Genomic DNA, 24,288 nt, shown 5'->3' with positions numbered 1-24,288 from the left:
CAGTTCCAATTTAAAGTATAGTGTATTGCAGAAACTGAGAAATATCCTTCTGTGGCACTACATGCATCAGAAGTTATAGAAGATACATTTGATCATCTCAGAACTCATTGTCAGGGCAACTCCAAGACTGGTATCCAAGTAATATGCCAGGTACAACAAATACTAACGATAAATTCTCTTCAAATGATTGTGCCATAAAATAAGTAGGAAACAGTCTTGCAGGTGAACATTTTGTACCTCCAGAAATGTTAGAAAGAAGCAAATTTGAGAAGTGAAATCTTTAGTAGTAAAAAGTTTTCTATTGCCATGTCATAACCATCTTCATTCCAATATAAGACTGGTTACTCTGCATTGATCTTTTTTTGAGAAACTGAAGACTTTCATGGTTGCTAGCATACTTATTTGATTTATAAAGGATTTGTTCAAGGTTTTTTCCCAGAATATTGTTTTCTACGCAGTGGATTTACTGGTTTGGCTAGTTCCTTAAATTCTAACAAACTAGAGCAGTATCATAGGTCAAGCACCACATTTCTCAAATTACCTTAGCTTTAAGTTTTGCACACATTACTGAAACACTAAAGCTTTTCAAGGTTCCTTCAACCCTTTATCTTATTTCTAACATCCTGCTAAGCCAAAGAATAAAAAGGAAGCTTATTTTAAGAAAAACTATCAGTGGAGATGCATGATATGACTTATTATGAATGCATTTTCAAAAGTAAATCACGAAGACACCTTTAAGCATAGCTGATATTTAGTTTTTGTCTATTCTGTTAAGAGGCACCAGTCACATGACTAACACCATTCATTTGAAAGCTTGGGGACAAGGCAGCACAAATTAAAGGCTTCCCAGGAGTACTAACAAAACTAGCTTTTTCCAGTTAAATTCATTTTTTTTCTGCAGCAACAGTACCAGCTCCATCTTCCATCCTTTCTTCCATAGTTTAGGAGTCCCAGTGACGATCCCACCTTCATTACTGTTATTGTGCTCCTGACTTCTCTCTATCCAAATTACCACCCTTTGACAGCTCCCCAGGAACCTCACCACCTTCAGCCAGAACAGAAACAGAGCTAAGGGCACTGCAGGAATTAAGCTTTGCTCTAGCTTGCCTCTGCCTTTCGCAACAGAGAGCTTTTGCAACAACCCGCAGTTGTCTTACCCTCCCTCACCATCATAAATGCCAGGACAGGACAGGGCAGGATGCAGAGGCAGAGGAGTGGGCTCCAGACCACACTCGGCATTAGCACCCTCAGCCTTTGTGCCAAAGCAGACAAAACAGAGCCTCCACCCAAAAAATCTTATCCTTTGGTTTTAGACTGAGGTTTTGCTGCCCTTATCAGTCCCACCTATGGATCAATTCAGTGACAAAAACTGTTAATCAAAGCATATAACAAAGGCAAATTTTGTTTATACCTCCTCCTTACAAAAACATTAAACTAAAAATTTGCCCTCAACATTAACTTTTGGTTATAAAATCCCAGCTGTTTGGCAAACGTTTGTATAATCATTCCAATGAGACCTCACGGGGGTTTAAACCAAGCATTTCAGTTAAATTTCATTCTTTGGGGGAGTGAGGGTGGGTAGAGAAGGAAAGCAGGCTGCTACTACTACTGAAACAAAACAAAAAGTTAGTTTGTTTCCAGCTACTGCTAAATTCACTGTGAATTATTTCACTTGAACCTCCTGAAGTGCCTCAGGAGACATTCTTCTGCATTAAGCTTGCAATTACGCTACGAAGCTATACTATAAATTCTTCATCCTTTTACAGCTGTGTCTCTGTTTACAGCTATACTTACTGAACTGTTGCTGTCAGCTACCTGCATTTCACAGAGACTCAGGGCATACATATATATTTTAAAAACTCTTGTATAACACCTGCATTTCCCTTCAACACTTTTCTTGGTATCTGTAATATCTACAACTTGCCAGTACTTCTCAGCCATAGGCTCATTCTTCAAGTGTTTAAAAACTATACTCTACTATTCTCCACAAGCTGTCAGTCATTAAGAGCTTTGCAGCTTAGCCTATGTCATAGGCATAAAGTATTTTCAGTAATAATTCCAAAGAGCTATACTAGTAAGCACTCTTACTTTCACTCAGGAATACCGAACAAGTGCATGATTGAATTGGTAGACAGGATAGCATGATTTTTTTTTATATTATGGGATCCATCCAGTTAAATCTAGCCTCATTCCGTGCCCCCCAAAAAATCGTTTAAAATGTTCTTTCATTAAATTTTTCACTGCAGTACACATCAAGTGTGCCTATTCCTAACCAAGCTTATTTTTAACAAACTGAATGAGCAGCAATTCCCTGCCAGGAAGATGGATGTTGGGTACCACGTAGTTAGGCTACAACTGCTCATTACAGTTTGGGTTTAACATGTGACTTCCCAGCTGATAACTAAAATGAACTATTTCAGGTATGTGGTTTAAGGAGAAGCCACCTAAACAGCAAATGGAAATAAGAGACAATCTTTCTGTAGGATGCGTGAAGAAAGTTGAAGCAGTAGTATTGTAACGTGGTAAGGAAAAGACAGAATACAGAACTATGTACAGTGGCATAAGTTTCCTATATGAAGAATTGCTGCCAAAGTTAATTATAACACCCAAACCTTTATGTTTGTTTTCATGCTATATACACAATAGAGTTTGGGAAATCAACACTAACACTTTCCATCTAATTAACACCAATTCACTGAATTATCTATACGATACAATTAGGGCAAATTGTAACAATATATGTAATTGTCTTTCCTTGCCTATGGTTACCATCTCTTGTGAAATACCAAGTCCTCAGAAATGAGATTCAGGATCCTTGACTCAAGATAGGTACCCAGAAGAAAAGACCAACTCGACAAGTTGCAGTACTGCCTTCTTGAATCTCTGTACAGAGAAATCCAGTGTTGTAAAATATCTTCAGGAAACAGCTTTGGCACGTTTATGATGTTATGAACTCAATTTCAGATCTCACGCTAGATTTTTAAAAAAACACAACAACCCTCCTTTATCTTCATGACAAAGCTTCCTTCAGTACCTTGATTCTAAAAAGATACAAAACACTTCATATATGGCAGACACAAGGAAAGCATGGAAGACTGCAGTTATTTCAAGAGTCTTTTTATGGGGAGCACTTCAGTTTGCCCTTGAGAACAAATAAATAACTTGTTTTGTTAATCCAATTCCTTTCCATAATGAAGAGTAGCTTCTATATGCACAGTAACCAAAGTTTTCATTCTCTGTAACTTCAGCTTTCTTTGTTTGAGACTTAAAACGCCACATTTGAGATCAAACCACAGACCAGTACTTATGATAAAACTAAGCCAAGAGCACCAACAATTTGTGTCAGGCATTTCACACAACCAAACAGGTAGATAGAAATTTACACGCCATAAAAACAGACCACAATATATAGCCTACATGAGGTTAAAAAGAATTTCAGTCAATAAGCTTCTATTTTTTGTTAAAAAGCTAGCTTAAAATCTCCTCAATGTTAGAAGAAATTGGATGGCGTTAAAAAAAAACCTTTCCAGAAAAAAAATTCCACCACAACGAAAACCCAAATATGTAACCTAACTGTTCCATAAAATCAGTTTATAATCCAAAAATTAGTCAAAATATTCCTTATACATTTCTCTCCCATCTGCTAAAAACATTCAATATTAAAGGGAATATCCTAGATTTTAACATGTAAGCTTTAGACCTCTTAAAGCAAGTTTTAAGTACAATAAAAATTGCTTGAAGGCATAAACTGGAAAAAATTAGGAAATTTCATTATTTGCTACTCTCCATATTCATTCCACAGAATGATGATAACATGGATTGGTAGATGGAATGTTCCCATAAAATCTAAGAACTGTATTCTATTTAAATGACTTAGAAGAACAAGAAATTGATGTAACACTCAAACAGTATTAACAAAACACTTTAGCTATATTATTAAGCATGCTTATGTAAATAATTCGGGTATCTAAAAAAAACAAGCAATAAAGATAACAAATTCTTCTTGAAAACCAAAGGATAGCTGGACATCCATCCAGCCTCTTCCTCTGAATCCTTCCTATACAAAGACATCTACTCTCCTCATTTGCATCTCTTCACACTTCAGTTTTATTTAATTTAAAAAATCTAAGTTATTTCAGCAGCATGGTCATCACTGTCACAGAAAGTCTTGACAACAAACATAATTGTGCTCAGCTATTTTTTCCCCTGTTCTTGTGTAAATAGAGAAGCCACTGTCACCTCAAATGGCACAGTTAGCAATACAGGTCTGAGCACTGATGGAGGATTAAAGCTCACAACATTACATTTGATCCCAACAGAACTTTAGAAGACATTTACCCTTTAACTTTTCATTTGATAATCTAGAAAAGACTGTGTCCACAATTTCTGGAATGCCTGTGTGGGGATTGCCATTTGTAATTCTGGGGGCTGGTGCACTCAAACAATGGTTTATTGGAGATCTTTCAGATGTAATTAGATTGCAGACCATCGGTTCCATCACAAGCCTGGAATCCCCTCAAACTTACACAGGATATTTATTCACAGGGTATTTAACTAGGATGCAGAGGGGGTTACCAGAAGCATGATCACAATCTTGCCTTCTCCATCTATGCCCTACTCTCTCTTTTCTCAGTGCACTCGGGAAGGTAAAGGAGCCAAGGAGACCAAACAGTCCCACCCCCACAGAGCTTTCTGCCCCACTGTGGAGACTGGGATTTATAATCAAAACTGTCTGGGACACAGACTGCTGCTAGTGTTGCCTGCAATGCTGGCAGGCTGTTAAAGTTACAAAGAGAAAAATGTGCCAAAATATGTACTCTCGCTTGCCAAGCATATAATCCTGATGCATATTTCCTGATAGGAAAAGGATTTAATAAATATGAGACAATTTCCTTTTCCCTTTGCTTAGAAATGATCTTCTTTCCCACATGCTTAAGGCCAGAGAAAAAGAAACAGCACGTCTTTCAAATTAAAAAGAAGCTCAGTTAATTCTCTGACTGGAATACTCAGGTTCACTTGACCAAGCATATACTGTATTTTCTATGCAACTCAGGTGACAATCACCAGGACAAATTTTGGAATATAAGTCTCCGCCTCCTGTTACTCATGAAACACTTCAAAACACATTGCAGGGCTGGATTTGCTGGTGGGCATGGTCCCAGTTGCTGCTGGGCACACTCCACAGCAGTAGGGGTTTTACACCAGAATCATGGCATGCCCTGGGTTAAAATGAGTGGTAGGGAAGTTTGCTACAAACTTTCCAGTCAGAAAGGTTAATTAGAATTCTGGATATATGAAAGATGAGGGATAGCTTCTGTTGCTTAAAAAGGCCAAAGTAAGTAGAAAAGCAAATTTGTGGATCAGGAATCAATAAAAGACAACAGTACAGGGCTGAAACACTCAAGCTTACTTCATTACTATAGCATGGCAATGCTCAGTAATTTATTTAGTATATTACCATGAGTGATACTTGTAAAATACTATACAAACCTAAAGTACTATACAAACCAAGGCTAGAATTTCTAAAGACTACTCCTTAAGGAAAAACTAAAGGTAGCTAACAATACATTCGATAGATCTGTTGCAAAAACAATGTGAAGGAGATACTGATAACTGCATTAAAACCCTGTGTCAAAAATAATCTTAATGCACTTAAGAAAACTCTTACTTTTATATTAAGGATTTCAAAGAAGAAACAGCTGTTATTTAGGTCTCACAGAGCTGAATTTCCAAGTACTGAAAGACACCCAGCAAATTATTTAGGTGTTACTAAGGTAACAATCACGACTGTATTCTCCCTAACTTGCAACATCCTTCTACTAGTTAACATCTTTTCCTATTTGCAAAAAAGGAGGAAATAAGACCTTTCGCTCGTAACAAGCTGTCAGAGACTTCAGTTGCTAACTTATATTCAGCAGCATGAACATAAAAGCTTAGAGAGGATACTGCAAAACAGTTGACGTGGTTTTGGGAACAAAGGTTGTAAGTAAGATGAGTGTCTGCCTCTCAAATGACGATAAGACGAGGAAATCAGCCTCAGGTTGCACCAGGGGAGGTTTAGATTGGATAGAAGGGATAATCTCTTCACAGAAAGGATGGCCAGGCACTGTTTAGGCAGCCTAAGGAAGTGGCTGTCACCATCTCTGGAGGTATTTAATAGACTTGGAGATGTGGTGCTTGGGGACATGGTTTCATGGTGAACTTGGCAGTGTTAACCTAACAGTTGGATTCAATAATCTGAAAGGTCTTTTCCAACCTGAACAATTATATCCAATGAAAAAAAGAGTTTATACAGCAGCAAAACTTTGCCTGACAGCAAAAGGCAGTCTACAAACACTCACTTTCACCAAAAGTATTAAGCATTCTTAAAAGTAAAAAGCAGGCAAAAGGGCTAAGGATTTCAGAAAACCAACTATATTAACCTAATCAAAATGAAAACAAGAAATAGCAACCATCACCACACATGTTAGGAACAGGATGGAAAAGATTCTTTTGAACTCCAACAGGAATGCTGTTTGAAACATTACAGTTGTTGGCCTGGTTTCCTACAGAAATAAGATCTATGCAATCATACTGCCTGTTCATCTTTTGCTATTCTTCTTTAGTAATTTTTAAGTTCAATGGTCAATCTGAACCAAATTAATGATCCAGTGGTCTCAATAATTTGTACAGGACAGGTCTCTTAATTTATATAGGACATGCAAAGCCAGTTTGGTAGGAAAGAAACCCCAATTAATGGAGAGTGTCTAGTATTAACCCAGAAGTAAACCTATTTTATTTGCCTTACTCGCTTAACCGTCATCACCTACCAGCCACACTAAATACTTACCTAGTGATAATTTAGATGGTTCTCCATCAAGTATACTTAGGGAATGATATAAGAAAACAAAGAAAAGAGATACTGAAAGAAACATTTATAAGGGACAGGGGAAAAAAGCTGATAATTTGTTATAAAGGAAAGCATGAAAAAGTCATGGAAGACAGTGTCCCGTAAGTTCTTCCACTGGAACTCAGTTTTAAATATTGAAAGATTTGATGCTTTCAGGTAAACCTGAAATGAATTCCAAGGAGGGTTACAAGAAGGTCAACAACATATTTGTTATTACTAGCTATGACAGGCTACTATTCCAGTATTCACGCAATTATTTGGGTTGCAAAGGACCTAAAAGGTCACCTAGTTTCAAACCCCTGCCATGGGCAGAGATACCCCCCACTAGACCAGTCACTCAGACCCCATCCAATCTGGCCTCAAACATTTCTAGGGATGGGACATACAGAACATCTTTGGGCAATAGCCACCAGTTCCAGTGCCTCATCATACTCACAGTAAAGAACTTCTTCCTAATATCTAAGCTAGGCCTATCCTCTTCCAATTTAAAGCCATTATTCCCATATTACTACTTCTAACTATTACTGAATATTGTGTAGTGGAGCATAAGAGGATGAAAAGAGGAAAAAGGAGAAAAAATATGAGTGGAACAATATTTCAAACACATGATAAAATCACTCTTACCTAAAAATTCTACTGCTTGTCTCTTGCTTTTACCACACTATTAATCAGAAAGCTTTTGAAATAAGTTAGCAGAAGAAAATCTAGAAATGGATACTAGAAGATGGGACCTCTAAAACCAGTTTATTCATCTTGCAGGACTTGTGAGTTTGCATTCTAAGTTTCTTCCATCTCCTCCACCATTATGTTCAGAATGCAAACTCATTTCTGCTTTTAACCCAAAGAATCTGCAACTCAAACATGTGAATAGTTAGCTGACCATAAAAGCAGAGATAGAGCTGCAAAGCTGTACCTGCTGCAGGTGTATGAACTAATAGTGCAAAGAGGATGATGTAGATTTAAAACAAAAGACCCAACTCTGTCTCCTGAATTGCTAGTTTTTCAATTTTGGTCAAATATCCATGCTGGTTTTGCAAGTATTCAAACTGAGTGTGCTTACACTGGTTATGAATGCACCCTAACACAAAACGTTGGAGTCATCCTGAAATTTTGGCAGCAACAATTCCTCAGATTACAAATAACTCATCATTTCTGTAGTCCAGAGAATTTGTGGCAGTTTACTGGGCATAGTGACCTCTTAAGCCTGGAAGCAAAGAACCTATCAGCTGTGGATGGAAACAGAAGTATCAGGTCCTAAATCAAAAGGCAACCTTTACTCACAGCTGGGTAGTCCATCTACTTTCAATCTACACACTAATGAACAGTTTCAAAATGCAAAGATGGCTAAGACAGAAACACCTTCAGCTATAAACAATACCTAAAGCACTTTGGTGTCATCCAGGGAACTGACTATGCCAAATTCCATATATATTCTTCTGAAGCACATACTAAGTTCAGTAGGGTACGTTAGAAGCATCTATCACAAAATACATCAGAGAAGTTCACTTGCTGGCTTTGTAGAACTTAAGCTGCTTAATTAAATTTCTTAGCTTGGGCGAAAATAAAAATATAAATCAAGTTAAGATATTCTTCAGATTCTGTGGGGAAGAGAAAAAATTCAAGAGTTTTTGACATCTTATTACAAGAATTTGCCAGATCTGATTTATAACTCTCAATGGCATCTCAAGCTTTTCTGAAAGGTCAGGAGATACCTCACACTTAACAACATTCTAAGCTTATGTAAGCTTTTATGTAAGCCACAGAGCAAACAGATAATGCAGTCACAAGACCATCAAAAAGAAAATAATTATAAAACATTCAGAAATCTCTTAACGCATCCATCTCTACATTTTGAAGATAAAAGAATCATTATTTTCATTACATTAAATTACTCTCAAAAAAGTTATTTTCCAGATGCCTATCTACTGCTTTATTTCAGCAGCCTCCCTTGTGTGAACTGCTGGTAATGATTCTAGAAAAATCACTATAACTGACCATTTTGATGCAAGAATTTCTTTAACTGAGATGTCAGTTTAAAAATATGGTATTACTCTAGGCAATGATAGTATCATAATCAGAAGAGATTAATTCCTCTAATTAAATACTGCATAAGAAAAGCAGGAGAACCAAGTCAACACCAACAACAATCAGCGAAGATGTTTTAGAAATATTTTAGCTTTATAGACCAAGTTAAATGTTTAAGTCAAAATCTCCCGATATTAAGAGGAAATAAAAACCATTTACAAGAAATAAATCAGTATTTTACTGATCACACATTGCTACACTGTTTCAAATGTCTTGTGAGCACAAACCCACAGCAATCCTGCCTTACTTCAGACTGCAAGTCTGATCGCTTCTCACTGTCTCTATGCTGTTCTGTAACTAGCTTCGAGTCAGACCTTTAAGTATCACCACTTGCACTATGAAGCTCGAAAAACAGCCACAAAGCTTCACCAGCTGTGAGAGAAAAAGACTATAGGCACTAAACCATTAGGTGAAATAAGTACAGTTCATCCTAACAGGGTACAAAAGGCTGCAGAACAAAAAACATAGGTGACCAAGGGAAATAAAAGGCTACTTTGGATTCCTCCTTTTCTCATACTTCTCACCCCAAAAGTTAAGTTCTCTTCAGCAACCAGAAATGCAAAGTTAGTGGAAGTCAAAGCCCAGGACCCCTATAACTATGCACTCTACATGCAGTGACTTTTCACTTGCTAGCACTTCTCCTTGTGTTGCAGCAAGGTAAGAGTTTGATCTTTCTGTTCAGTTCTTCAAAACTTCTACGCTAAAATTTGCAAGTGTGTTTCAAAGAAGAGCAGCAATACAATAAAGCATAAAAATAATTCCAAACTGAACACAGTAGTACATTCTCTTGGCTGAAAAGCATTGAATTACTGGTAAAACCCTTGCAAACTGTTCAAGCCCTTTGCAAAATTACGAGCCTTCAGGGTATCAGCAAAGACAGTTCTGTCATGTGAATTGATGCATACTGTTGAAAAGTAAGTGTAGCCTATGGCAGTGCTTTTCAAGTATAAAGACAGGTCAGTAAATTGAAAGGTTTTTCATGCAAAGAAAGATACACCTTAATGTATCCAGGCATCTCACTTAGTCTAGGGGGGGATGAAAGGAGCAACAGCTGTTTTCAGCAGAAAAGGTCAGAAGCACTGGCTAATATGGGAGCATACTTGGCTTAGCTTGATTCTACATAAGGGTCTCGAGGTTGCAATCACGTCGATGTAAGGCCTATATTAGATTATCCCATTGCAGCAATAGTTATGCTGCCTTATTTTAATTAAAGTATTCTAAAGTGATGGCTTCAATTTCAGTTAAAGCCCTGAATGTGATCACTTTCACATAAAGCAACAAGAAGGCTTCCATACTAAAATAGTGTAGCATTTTAAAAAATACAGCTGTGGATCAAGTAACATTTTACTGCTCACATCAGAGACAAGAGTTTTGCATAACTTCACAGCATGTAACCATCAGACCACTCTCAACTCACTACAAATATTTCTTTTGCAACAACTAGCAGAGCAAAAGCCATCTTCAATTCCTCAGCAGCACAGAACTTTGTAAACAACAGCAGTGTTTACTTTAATTCAAGGGGAAACCAAAAAAATGGAAGAAAATGAAGTGGGAAGACGAGGGAGCTGAAGGGATGAAGGGGAGAAAATACAGTGAACCATACCTTTAGAGCATACACTGAAGTGGAGAGGGGTAAACCATGCAACAGTACATTTACTGCTGGAAATGAAAACCCAACTTCTGCTGCTTAACACCACCTCCATACAGACTAGAGATACTCAGCCACCAAAGTGCACTCTTCTTTTTAAAGGTTCCACAATAGGAGCAAAGTTAAAAAGCATCAGCCTTGCATGATCCATGGAATGGAGCTGCCCACTGACATCACTACTTCAATTAGCTCAAAATTATTATTGAAGAAAAATGAATTACTATCTAGTTAGTGACCAAATTTGCTATTCAAACGATTGCAAGATAGACATGATCAAAGGTGCAAAAGCCACACTCTAAGCTCTCCAAACCTGACAAAGAAATAATGAATCATAGTCAGAAACATCCCAAGTTATCTCCAGTTCCAATTCACTCCTACACAGTGGTACATTTTTCCTCTATGCTATCATAATTTACATACAATTTCAGGCTAATGATGTTCTGCAAACATATGCTTAAAGAAAAAATTCTGTCATTTTACTTTATGTTACTGAAAAATGGAAATAATTACAACTTTACACTTACAAAAAATCTAATGGCAGAATTGCCTTTTATAAAAAAAGTGCTAATACCCTAATAATAGCAAACAACTAGGAAAACAGTACAGGTAGAATTCTCATTATAGCAGAATCTTGCTGTTCTAATAAGAATATTTAAAACCCATGAAGCTCTGCTTTGACAGATGACAAATTTGCTATTTTATGATATTGCTTCTCTTTAGTTTTATTAAAGACATATACACTGCAAAACTTTGCAACTTTGTTTCTGGATGAAAACCAAGCTAACTGTTCTGTCATGCAAGCCAGTTACTTGAGCCCCTGCAACACCCATAAACCTCACTAAGAGAATTTCCACACAACTTTTCAAGTACCAGTTAGGTACTTGAACTAATACTATAGCTGAAATAATATTATACCTGAAGCATCTGGGAAAGTGGCTTTTAAGAGTAAAATAGCAAAATGGACATGGTCAGATTCCAATGGATGTGGAAATAGCCAACAAAATAGTAGCCATGTCCCCACCAAGCAGCAAGAAGGAAACACCAGCTCTCCTAGGTGCTATGGAGTTTTGGAGGATGCATATTCCAGACCACAGTCGGACTATAAATCCTCTCAATCAAATAGGGTCCTAAACAACAACAAGCTTTTGAACAAATTAAACAGGAGATTCTTCATGCAAGCAGCCCTTGGGTGAATCAAAAAAGGACAAATGTGAAAAATGTGCTTTACACTGTAGCCATGGAGAAAGGTCCTTCCTGAAGTTTCTGGCAAAAAGCACCCAGAGAGACTCAAGGATAACCCCATGATTTCTGCATCAGGGATGCAAAGGATCCCAGGCCTGTTACAACTCAACTGAGATACCAGCAGCTTATGAGGGAATTTGAGCAGTCTCAGAAATGACTGGCACTGAAGCACAGCTTCTTCTGCCAATTGGCTTCCAGCCAATACTGGGCTGGATGTTCAAAGGGAAAGTCCCTGCCACACATCACGCCACTGACAACACATGGAGCGGGCAGGTTGTGTTGATCACACAGCAAGCTCAAATAAGAAATCCCAGTCACCCAGGGATCTTGGATATCAGTAAGAACCATCATAAAGGCAAAAATTTCAGACTATCATCATCAAAGTAGAAGGTAACATATGCTGAAGAAGCCCTATGATATAAACTTCTACCAGAAAATGAAAAGCAATACAGCCTCTTTACTGATAGTTCCTTCCACCCATTGAAAATGGAAGCTGCCATATGAAGTCCTACACAACCAGCTGCAGAAGCTATTGAGGTACAAGGTGGATCAAGCCAGAGTGCAGAGCTGAAAGCCATCCAGCAGGTTTTAGACATTGCTGAAAGAGAAATGGCCAGTGCTCTACCTCTACACTAACTCATGGATGGCAGCAAATGATTTGGGGATGGCTGGACTGATGGAAAAAGGTCAATTGGCAACACAGAGGGAAACCCATCTGGGCTGCTGAAATGTGGCAAGACATCACTGCCTGGGTAGAGAAGCTGGCCTAAAAATATGTCACATAGATGCACACATACCAAAGAGCTGGGCTACCAAAGAACACTGCAACAATGGACAGGTGGATCAAGCTGCCAAGATTAAAGCAGATATGGACTGACGACATAAAGGTGAACAATTTCTGGCTTGGTGGGCCCATCGTAACTCATGTCATCAGGGAAGCAATGTAACACACAGAGGCTTGTGACTGAGGGGTGGACTTAACCTGGGACATAGTGCCCATGTCCCCAAATGGGTTGCCATCGAGCAGGCCAAGCAAGTAAGGCCTCTGTGGCGTGGCAGACTATGGCTGAAATACAAACGTGGGGAGGCCTTGCATATCACTTATATCACACTGCCAAAAACCCACGGAGGCAAGTGCTACACGCCTACAATGGTGGAAAGAGCCTCAGGATGGCTGCATAGACACCCTGTGCCTGATACTACTGCCTAAAGCACCATCTTGGGCCTAGAAAAGCATGTCCTGGGGCAATATGGCACCCCTGAGAAAACAGAGTCAGACAACACCGCTCATTTCAAAAATAGTCTCCCAGACACCCAGGACTGAGTGGGTGTACCATAGTCCCTATCATGTGCCAGCCTCTGGGGAAATGGAACAGTACAACAAGTTGTTGGAAAGCATTCTGAAAGCAGTGGGTGATGGGGCCTTCGAACACTGGAATCTACACTTCACAAAGGCTGCCTGGCTTAGTTAATAGCACAGGCTCCACCAATCCAGCTGATCCTGCCCAATGAAAAGCCCCACATACCATAGAAGGGCATAAAGTCTCCGTGGTGCATTTGAGGAATACCAGTTTGGACTGGTCCTGTCTAAAGCAAAGGCAAACCTATCTGTGCAACTGCTTTGGATCAAGGACCTGGGGGCAGTTGGTGGGTAATGCAGAGGGATGGGGAAACACAATGTGTACCCCACAGAGATTTGATTTTTGGGTATGAACCATCTGTAATGTTGAATTTTATAATACTGTCTGCTGAATGACACTGCCACTGTACACTATAACTACTATGGCAATGAATATGGTCTGCTCCAGATACATGAGGCTCCTGCTGTAGCTCACAACCACCCAGGCACACACCAGCCCTCCTGCCCTGGAAGACATCCAGGATGTACAGAGCCCAAAGCCACAGACCAAGTTAACTCAACAGCCACCTTGGAGGGACAGCCATTGACTACTGAAATGATACCTATGCTTGTGTGTACATATATGTATATACATAGCAGGTGGGTACAGGATTTGTGCATGACATGAATGGTATAGACTAAGAGGAGAATAATGTCCTGGTTAAAGCAAGGACAGGGTTAATTTTCACAGTAGCCAAGAGGAAGCCTGGCCAGGAGGCAAAGATTATCCTATATCACCTCACATCATTTTCTGGGGACAGGGGAAGGAGTCCCTTCTACATCATGAAATGTGGTGGTACAGCCAGGTATTCACCAGGCTCTATGTGGGGAGCACTCACATGTGAATTGTTCACCTCCCTCATACACTATCATTAATATTGTTCTTACTGTTCCTTATTTCATTGCTATTTCCAGTAAATTGCTCCTATCTCAACCCACAATCTCTGCCTTTGTGCTTCCAATTCTCCTCTCTATCCAACCAAAGAGGAAAGAGCCCACCTCCCTGTCGGGGAAGCAAGGGAGTAGCACACGGTTTGGAGTTTTCCAATGGGAACAGTAAATAGGGGAATTTCCATCCTAAACCTTCTTTAGAATGCCTCAGTGCTGTCCCACAGTCTGCCCACAATCACGTATAGTGCCAACAGAGATAACAGGAGATAAGTAATTGGGTTACAACAAACTGATGGGAGGCGTAACCTGAAACTAGTCAGCAGAAGCTGCTCTTTGCTGAAAGAAATCAAAAAATCCCATACCCTTAAAAAAAAAAACCACCACACCAACCAACTCTGTTTCTCAAAAACAGAAGGATCATCTTTATTGCATTTTATACTGAAAAACAGGAGTATGACAAAAGAACAAGCAAGATTCAGCAAGCTACAGAAAACTCTTTTTAGCACCCAATAAAGTTACATTATATAGGATCTCTTATAATATTAACTTCATTTTCCTTTAATTTGAGTTGCTACCTTCATGACCAGGGTACACACACAAACATACTGCCCGAGTTACCTGAAACAAAGCATTAGACAGGCAGGTTAAAAAAAAAAAAAAAAAAAAAAAAACAAAAAACACCAAATACACAAAATTAACCAGCAAAGAAAAAAAAAAAGTCACAGAACATAAAATCACTTGTTGCGTCTTGAGTTGTTAGTTTAACGGAGCCTTCTAGCAAGAGTTATGTACTGTTGCTAACTTTGGGAATAACACAACATGAAAACCCACTCAGAATTTTAAAAACAACACTTGCAGAAAAATCTCTGTAGCATAACTATTTCAAGTATTAAAACATTTAACCAAAACCATTAAAGAAAAACTGACTTGTTTTAAGTACAGTAATTTCACGACCATAAGGCGCACAGGACTATAAAGCACACCCCCCTGGAGTAAGCAAATTTCGCAACTTTGTAGATCATATAAGGCACACCGGACTATAAGGTGCACTTTTTTTTGCAGCAAGGATCCACCCCCAGCTCCCTCCATGCGGTCGCCGCCCCAATGCCGCCAGGCTCGCCCTGGCCGGTGCTGGCCGGATGCCGCCGCCAGGTGGGCTCTGCTCAGCTGGGGACTGTTGCAGGCTCACACTTCCGGGGTGGTAAATGTCGCAACATTGTACATCATATAAGGCACACCGGACTATAAGGCGCACTTCCGGGTTTGGGGGAAAATTTTAGTCAAAAGGGTACATCTTATAGGTGTGAAATTACTGTAGAAGTAAAACAAGAACACCCTTGTGAGCTTCTGAACAGGAAGAATCCACAGATGATTTTTTTTTATATATGTATCCTTTATGAGCAAGCAAAGATCATACAGCAGAATGAAGCAGGTTGATTTTGACTTAAAATAAGCTTAACACATGAACCACAACATATTACCCTTCTTAACTCTTTTTTTGCAAGTCCACCAGGTAAATTAACCTTCCCATATCATTCAACAGTTTATGGAGACGAGATGTTTCAAGACAGAAAATCAGGGCTCATGACAGTGACTAAACAGTTCACCCAGTAAGAACTCTTTTCATCTGGTCCCATTCCAAAGTGTTAACATGCTACATACAGCACATGCTTTACCTTTTATCCAAGACATGATGTACCACCACTGGGTAATTTTATAGCAAGTTAACCAGTTTAATAGTAGGTGTTGCCTTGGAATCTTATTTTAAATTAAAAGTCAGGGAAACTGAGCAGAAGGTCTGAAAAATGTAAAGAAGCTGCATTTTTATCAAGGCTAAAAAACGGTTGAAGCAAACTTGCTCCTGATATACTGGAGATACACTTTTTGCCTTTCTCACACTAGCCTTTAAAACTCCAATTGCAAGTAGTAAATAAAACTCTTAATTCTTGGCCCAGTATATCAAATATGGTTCCTAAAGATACAGAGTTGGATTTCTTAGATTTTCAAACAAATCAGTTCAGGCAAAATATACTTCAGCTGATATGTGGGTGTTTTTAGAGAGCTTCATTATGCTTTTTGAAACAAAAGGAACAGAGTCCAGAATGCACAAGAGACGAGAACTAAAGTAGCTTCTAGAGTCCCCCTTTGATATTGGGGCTAAAACTGTACAAACTATTCCTTCACTGGAAACTCTCACATTTAATACCTGGTCTCTAGTCAAGACTGCAAATACTCTGTTTGGATTCCTGATCTTATAATGGTCTAAGGAGATGAAAGTATAATGTAGGGTCATGTACCTTCTACTAAATTTGCTAAAACCAGTGGGCATATGAGATAATAGGAAGGGGGCAGCAATGCTACATTTGTGGTTTCTTAAAACTAGATAGACCACATAACCCTGCCACTCTGCCCAGGTCAGAACACTGTCATTTATTACATTTATTACTCATTTTACAAAGCACTTCTATGGAAAAGGCACCTTTCCTCCCAGAATTTTCTCACCTACAACACAGGACTTCAGTATTGCTAACTTCACTTTTACACATTTAATTTCTTCTACATTACAAAAACAATGTACTGGTAACAGTATAAACTTTTCACCAAAACCCCCTCAACTATTCAGGTGAAACACTAAGTCATTATTCTGCAGTTATGCCATGACACTTAAATAGAATCCTTACTTCCTGAAATATCACTGGGGCTAAATCCAGAAGTGACAAAAACTTAGTGTTTTAATATGCTATGCGTTTACCTTTTAATTAACATTTCAACATGCTTGTAAATACAATGGTCTCAGTATAAACAAATACAGGGTGTCAGGGAAGGATGTGGAACAAAAAAAAAATCTAAGTGCACAAATTTCATTAAGTATTAATTCCCCTCTGTAATATATCCTCAAGCACACACAGAGTCAAGAAAGCACACTGGGAAAGTGAGGCCAAATACCCAACAGCTTACATTAACTAATGAGATAATTAGAGGTCCAAAACAGGTTTAATACTAAAATCTCTTACAACTGGGGTTTGTAAAGGAGCAGTAACACTGATACATAGCAATCCCAGCCTTGATCCAAGCAGCTGCCTCTAACCATAATGATAATCTTTGATAAATGTTGTCTACAGAGGGAACAAGGCAGCCATAGGACAAAACATGAACCTCAAAATTAATTAAATGCTACAGCATTCTTAGGTTCGGGTTGTGGGTTCCCCACTCTACCCACCCTCCCTCCCAGACATTGGTTTTATTTCAAACTCATGGTCAAATAATTAAATACTCTACCAAGAAAAGTACCAAAAAAGCCATACAAGAAAAAAGATTCAGTCCTCAAAGAGAAGATCAATGGTATACAGGGCATATTTCTTTATTTGCTTGATGATGAAATAGCAGCAGTTACAGTATTGTTTAAACACAGCTTTTAAGTGCAACTTCAAAAGGAGAAGCCAAATGGGATAAAACAGCTTATTTCAGCTAAGCAAACAGCAAATAGATTGTTTACAAATAATGTCTACAAAGTAAAAAACACTATTTGGAAATTGAAACTTTCAGATCTAAAACTGAAATGTTCAAAGAAGTTTGCAAGACATAGTTAATAGATTCTGACCTATTTTAATTGATGAATCCCTGCTTTTGTAACTGGAAACAATAAAAGTGTTTCAACAAATGTGTAACCTAAGCATATTTTTATCATCAGATTTAAATTCTAGTTTGATTTTCAGAAGTAGGAGTATACATGCTGAATCACTTAGAAGTGAAAGGTCTGCCTAATATGAATTCAAAAACTTGAATTAATATATATTTTAAATGTCATATACAGGATAACTGAGTATTTCTAATTAGAAAAAGCTGTTCTAATTTTCCATTGTGGTAAGAGGGCACATTACGCACTTTAAATACATGCTGAAGCTTTCCATACTCTTAATAACATTCTATGTCCTTAAAATGTTGTAGTCAAATTCTTATCCAGGCCACTATAAAGAATACCACAGTTATAGTCTATACTTCTCTACCCACAGTAATGTGATAGCACCAAATTACAGTAAAACCTGGTGTTACATTTAGCTGTACAACCCTACTAATTAGAGAGTAATTTCAACAATAAATATTTGGTTAAACTCTGCTTTGTCATCAGTGCAAGCAATTTAAAACGAAACTGATCTTCCAGCGATTCTGTGATTTTTTCTTTTGAGTCTATTTTTATATTCTGGTTACTGAATACTTTTCCTACAAAACAGTTTTCCTGAACTACTGCTTTGCAAACAAAACCACACAGACAATGTCAGAAGTAAAAGGGAAGATTCAAGCTTAGAGGACCACGGCAATCCACAGTTCTCTTTAAACTGTCGTTAACTAACCCTATTTTACTAGTCAACAGGAAGATCTACTAACAATGACCTTACACAGCACACAGGCTGAGTGACTTAGTAACAGTAAGGTAAGCTAAATTGACAGGCTTTATCACACCCTTCAGAAAGAATACAGGGAGGAGAAACCAAGATACAGACAAATAGGAGCCCCATGATAAATACAGTATCAACACCCAGTTAACCCCCTCGACACTGACAAAAGTCACCAGTTTTAAAAGAGGATCTTCTTGCAACTCTCCTTCACAAGAACTCTCTGAAGAGCCATGTTACTATTAATAAAAGCACTACAGAGATGAATAGTAGTAGTACCTTATCTCCTTTAGGAAAAAAAAAATCCAATCCAAGAAATACATAAGCAAAAATATTACTACCTGCTTCTAAGAAATCTGCAGACAATCAGTTTTTACATAAGAGGCCAACTTCACTGAAGTCAGGCCTTAAAAGCATCCCATACTTTAGTGCAATCATGAAACATTATGCCATCAAAGGCAGTTGTGATGTTCACAGCAAAGGGTTGGCATCTGACATTCTCCTTTACAACACCAAGTCACAGAGTTGTTGTAATGCACTGTGTAGTGCCTCCAAGGCATCAGGCACTAGAGCAAGTGAAAAAAACCTTTTCTCCCCGCTAAGTGTTAAAATAAATAAACCTGCATTCTTGCTGAGCTGTCTCACCTGGAGTACACACAAGTCTATAATCGCATACTACATAGGGAACATACTTGCCTCATTTCACTAGCCAAACAGAACAGCTATTTTTTGATTACCCAAGAGAATTAATCAATATTCTGTTGATATGGCCTTCACTTATTCTGTAAATATTCACAAAGTCCTCAAACACAAGGTGAAATCTATGGAGGAAATAAGTTACCAGTAAAATTACCTTCACAGAAGAGCACACACCATAAACTTGTTAAGTAGAAGTCAAAATAGTTACTATGAAGATGCTCTTTTCTACATAATATTATAAAACTGACAACACCACGTAAATTTATCACATCAACAGCCAAAGTAAATGCAAAGTTGAAACAGAACATAAAATTTTGCCTGTTTAGTAAATTCATATAATTAATCATCTGACCTAAAAAAATAAACCATTAATTACCTTTCACTCCAGTAGGAATCTTGAAGATTTGTAGAGTGAAATCAACTATGACAACTGGATAACAGCACAATTATCTTCCTTGCCTGTAAGGAAATAATTCAGAACACATTACACCAAAAAATAATCCACCAAATATATTAGAAAAATCAGGTAAGTGAAATTGAACAGCGCTAAAACAAACATTTTTAAAATGTGAACACCCTGACAAATAGGAAGGGAAAGAAACCCCACACCCAGTCATTTAACTTGCACTTCAATTTTTGTCTCTTAAAAAAATACAAGTGTGGCAGTTTATTTTGAAGTCTAACACCCTTAAAGTTTAAAGCAGTCTTTGCTTTCAAAATAGAAGGCCAGAAATAACCTCTTACAATGCAGCTTGACTTCTTGTATAGCCCAGACTACAACAATCAGATGCTCCCACATCCCCTTTTCTTGCTCCCATCCTCTTTCTTGTGTCCACCCATTGTGTGAGCACACAATGAACAGTTTTCCAACACTGCTTTTCTTGGGTCACTTTTGTTTGCAAGGAGGAAGACAGCCCATCTTCCCTCTTCTCGCTCCCCCTACTTAAGACCAGCTCGACTTAGTTCATCTTCCTCAGGAAAGCATTCAACCTTGCTTTAGAAATACCTAGCCGAAAATACATTATACACTACAATCTTTAGTAAAATCACTTTTAACCTACTGAAATTTACACACAGTAAACTAAAACATAGAACACTTCCTCTTGCAAGAAGAGTAGAGTGACACATTAGATGCAACTATTAAAGATGTAAAGCATTTAAATTCTTTTTCTGCCAGTGAATACTTTCATAGCCCTCATACATGTAACAGGTATACCTACCAACATTTAACATTTATTTTATTTATTACTTTTTATTTATTTTCTATTTATTTTTTATTTCTTTCCTTTTCCAATCCTAAAATAGATCAATCTTTTGTACTAAAACATGCTTCCCACATTAATGTCAAAAGGAAATGCCAGTTCAAAAAGGAACACCACAATCACAAACTACATAAAAAATTTACCTTGTCATATATTTTAGATGTTGCTTATAAACCTAGTTTGATGTTTTAACATCAAAGAGAACATATGTCCAGATTATTAATCACAACCCATATCTGTAACTTCCCAGAACACTTTTCCATTCTCCACCTATGACCCACATTTTTCATTTTAAAGGCATGACTTGAGAGCTGGTCCCACGAAAAATGAATATTCTGCCAATATCCACACTCAAACTGATTTAGATCATACTGGCTACTAGAAGTAATACAATTATTCTTCAGGTTACCTTCTCTAAATGAGAGCTCTTCAGTCCTGTCACTAAACCCCCATTAAGACATCAGGAAGCCAAACCAGCTACAGAATTTTACCTTTTTTTTAGATTTAAGGAGCAACAGATTTATGAATTGACCCCAGTTACTGGAAAATTATCCACACAGAAGTGGAACAAAAGGTCTGTTTCCAGATGAATGAAGCCTGGAAGTTTATTCCACACAGCCTTGGATATTAAGAAGTTTGAACTTCTCCACTATCAACAAGCATGCAGAGAGAACATGCATATTTTTGAAAGTCTTGTCTAGGCGACTTAAATTATATTTTTACAAGGCAAGCTCATCTGCTACAGGTACAAACCGTTGATAGAAATTTTTGAGATCCATAACCTCAGAAAACACTGAAGGGAAGGCAATTTTCTATGCCCAAAGGTAATGAAACTCAGCAGAATGTTGCAATTTAGGCAAGAGAAAGCAGCTCAACTTCCCACCAAGAGGTCAACAGCAGACAGAAAGCAGCATGGCCAGCAGAAATGGAAATTTGTTGTAAGGGAAGAGAGCAGCAGAATGCATCTGCTGAATACCCTTCCAGGGTCATTGCTGTGTAACCCAGGGTGCCACAGAACTGCTTCTGTTCTGTAACTGGCTGGCTCTGTAGCTGCGGGACTCAGTTACTCAGTTTTTCTGCTGTTCAAACCGTGATGCTAAAGGACACAGCTTTTCTTTTAGATAGTCTCTCAAAGAAGCATTTTCTCATTTCAACCTCTGCAGGACTGGACATACACAAGTCTATGAGAACTTGCTGAAGGTTAAGTTCTGCAGAAGCATGCTTGTTGTATTTCACTAACACTCTGGAAGCACTCGTAAGAGAAAAGGAGGCCGCAAAGCTAGGAAAATCAATACACGTGCTATAAAATGAATATAGAGTATATTATTTTAATTAAAAATTGGAGAGCTTTACAGTAAGTAGAAAACACACCAAATGAACAGCTTGCTAGTTATTACTGGTATCAAAGTACCTTAACCTAAGTTCATTGTAGCTGGTTATTACCTGTTCTCTGCCAATGACTTTTTTTCAGAAGGTGGAAATCATAATCATCAAGCTGACAAACCCTCAGAACAACTCTTATGCCAGAGAGCAGTCCTTCTACCCATACACGTGTGCACAATAATATTAACATCAAAAGGTATTTAGTGCAACTCAGTGGGATCTTTACCTGTGGAACGACACTGCACTAAAAAAATGTTACCACAGTGTCAATAGCTCTTTTGAGTGTATTCAGACTTCAGAGTACTGTAATCAAAGCCTTACAAAAGAACAATAATAGGAAAAGAACTTTGGACCTAAATTTATAATAACAAATCTTTTTTTAAAAAATGCCTCAGTGCATAATGCTCAGCAGATAGGTCGTCACATCTTGAAATGGGGACTTATTTTAACACAGCAGTCACAAACCATATAAGAGGATTCTATACTTATTTTTACCCTAATCCTAAAGGGAGGGAAATGAGGGATGCAAAGTCTTCCTCGATTTCACTCCCTACATAATTCTTGATAAACAGTTTCAGTGCAGGGGCCTATTTAGCTCATTTTTCTGAAGTTGCTAACTTATAGATGAAAGAAATGAACAGCCCAAGATGCAAATAAACGAAGTTATCATCAGGAAGAGAGGAGTGGTGCTCCGGGAGGAAGGAAATTAGGAAACCAGCCGCGTCTCTTCACACAGCATTCACGCGACGGGTGCAGGAAAAGCACCAGTAGCCACTGGGACAGGTTCTCGGGGAAGAACACCGCTCTCCTTCTGGCCCCAGAGCAGAGGCGGCGATTCCGAAGCGTGGTAGATGGGGCAGGGCAGGGTAGTGACCGCGGGAGCCCGCGCAGCGCCGGCCGGGGTGCCCCGAGCTGCGGCCAGAGGCGGCGGGCGCGGTACCGCCCGCGCGAGCAGCCCCGCCAGGGAGGCTCGGAACCGAGCGGCGAGGAGCGGCCCGCACGGCTCGCCGCGCCGGGACCAGCACCCACGGCTACGGGAAAAAGAGGGAGGGAGGAGCCAGAGCCAGAGCCGCTCCGCTGCCCGCCCGTGGCGGAGGGGCTGCGGCTCGGAGCCGCTCGCCCCCGCCGCCCCCGGACGCCGCTGCGGACGCGCGTCCTCGGGGCCGCTGCCGCCCCCTGCCGGCCGCGGCGCTGACAGCCCCCGTCCGTCCGCCCGCCCCGCCGCCGCTCGGGGCCGGCACAGAAGGAAGGAGGAAAGGAAGAAAGGAGGGGGGCAGCTCTGCCCGAGCAGCCGGGCTGGCCCCGCCCGCAGGCTCCGCATCCCGCGGCAAGCGGAGTGGACCACGGAAAACGGCGACGGATGCGACGGATACACAGCGAATCGGCCCCTAGTCCCCTGTAATGCTACGGTTGCCCAACACCCTCCTCCCCGCCATCGCCCACTCCCCGCCTAAGTCGCGCTCTCTCGGGACCGCTCCGCTCCAGCCGTACCTGCCAGCCCCCGAACGGCCACTGGCGCCCGCACGCTCCCGAAGTTCCCGGCCGCGGCCGTCAGCCCAGCCCGGGAGAAAACCCCGCCAGCCCCGCCCCCCGGCCAATCCGCGCCCCGCCCGCCCCCGCGCCCCGCCCCCGCCCCGCCCCTCCTGGGCCGCTCCGGCCCCGCCCCCACACCCGCCAAGTCGCCATTGGCTGCTGCAGCCGTCAATCTCCGCGGGCAGCGCTTCTCCCCCGCCCGCTCTTCCTGGGCCGTTTCCAGCGGCCGCTGCCCGTCGGGGGTGCGGTTCTAGTCTGGGGCCGGGATGGGCTTCGGCAGTGTCGTCGCAGTGTGGGCATCGAACTGGGAGACACTGTTTAGCAGCGCCGCCGGCGAGCCATGGCCCCGGCCGTGTCCCAGCAGGGCGCCGGCCGTGCGCGCGGTGGGGTGCCGCTGTCCCGTGGTGATTTCAGGCGGAATGAGCTCCTGCGGCACCGCGGGCTGCGCGGGAGCGGAGGGAGGCGGTGAGACCCCTCCGGGCTCTCCGCAGCCCTCAGCAGGTGCCGCCTCCAGCCGGGCCCCGCGCGCGCTTGGAGCGGACACCAGCGGGACACACAGCCCGGCGGGATCCCCGAGGCGGCGGGGCCGGAGCCACCCTCCCGTGCGGAGGGACCGCCGCAGCCTGCCCGTAGGATCAGCAGTCGTGGGAACCTGGTCGAGAAGAGGCAGCCTGGGGTTTCAGTGTCCTGCCGAGGGATGAGTGGGGTGAAATGAGAGCGTCAGGCTGGGTGTCAGGAAAAGGTTACTCATGCTGCGGACAGCTGGGCCGTGGGAGTGGGTTCCTCAGGGATTTCCACTCCCAAGCAGATGCAGTCCTGAGCAACCTGGACTGACCACGCAGCTGGCCTTGCTGTTGAGCAGG

The 24,288-nt window shown here is 40.5% G+C and overlaps 1 protein-coding gene across 19 annotated transcripts in view; it reads right to left on the bottom strand.

Moving 5' to 3' along the window:
* The window catches only part of EPB41L2 (erythrocyte membrane protein band 4.1 like 2), a 105,873-nt gene extending 82,408 nt beyond the window's left edge, over window positions 1–23,465 (bottom strand). For all 19 annotated transcript variants that reach the window (XM_033056748.2, XM_033056755.2, XM_033056752.2 and 16 more), the window contains exons 1-2: window positions 23,384–23,465; window positions 19,624–19,706 (exon numbers count right to left, since the gene is read on the bottom strand). The gene's annotated coding sequence lies outside the window, so the exon portion shown is untranslated. The remainder of the gene's footprint in view (window positions 1–19,623; window positions 19,707–23,383) is intronic.
* Between the last annotated feature and the right edge of the window lie 823 nt (window positions 23,466–24,288).

This window comes from Catharus ustulatus, chromosome 3, assembly GCF_009819885.2.
Source record: "Catharus ustulatus isolate bCatUst1 chromosome 3, bCatUst1.pri.v2, whole genome shotgun sequence".
In the NCBI taxonomy this organism is placed as follows: Eukaryota; Metazoa; Chordata; class Aves; order Passeriformes; family Turdidae; genus Catharus; species Catharus ustulatus.
The sequence above is the reverse complement of the archived record's forward strand: the minus strand, read 5'-3'. Positions and strand labels throughout refer to the sequence as shown.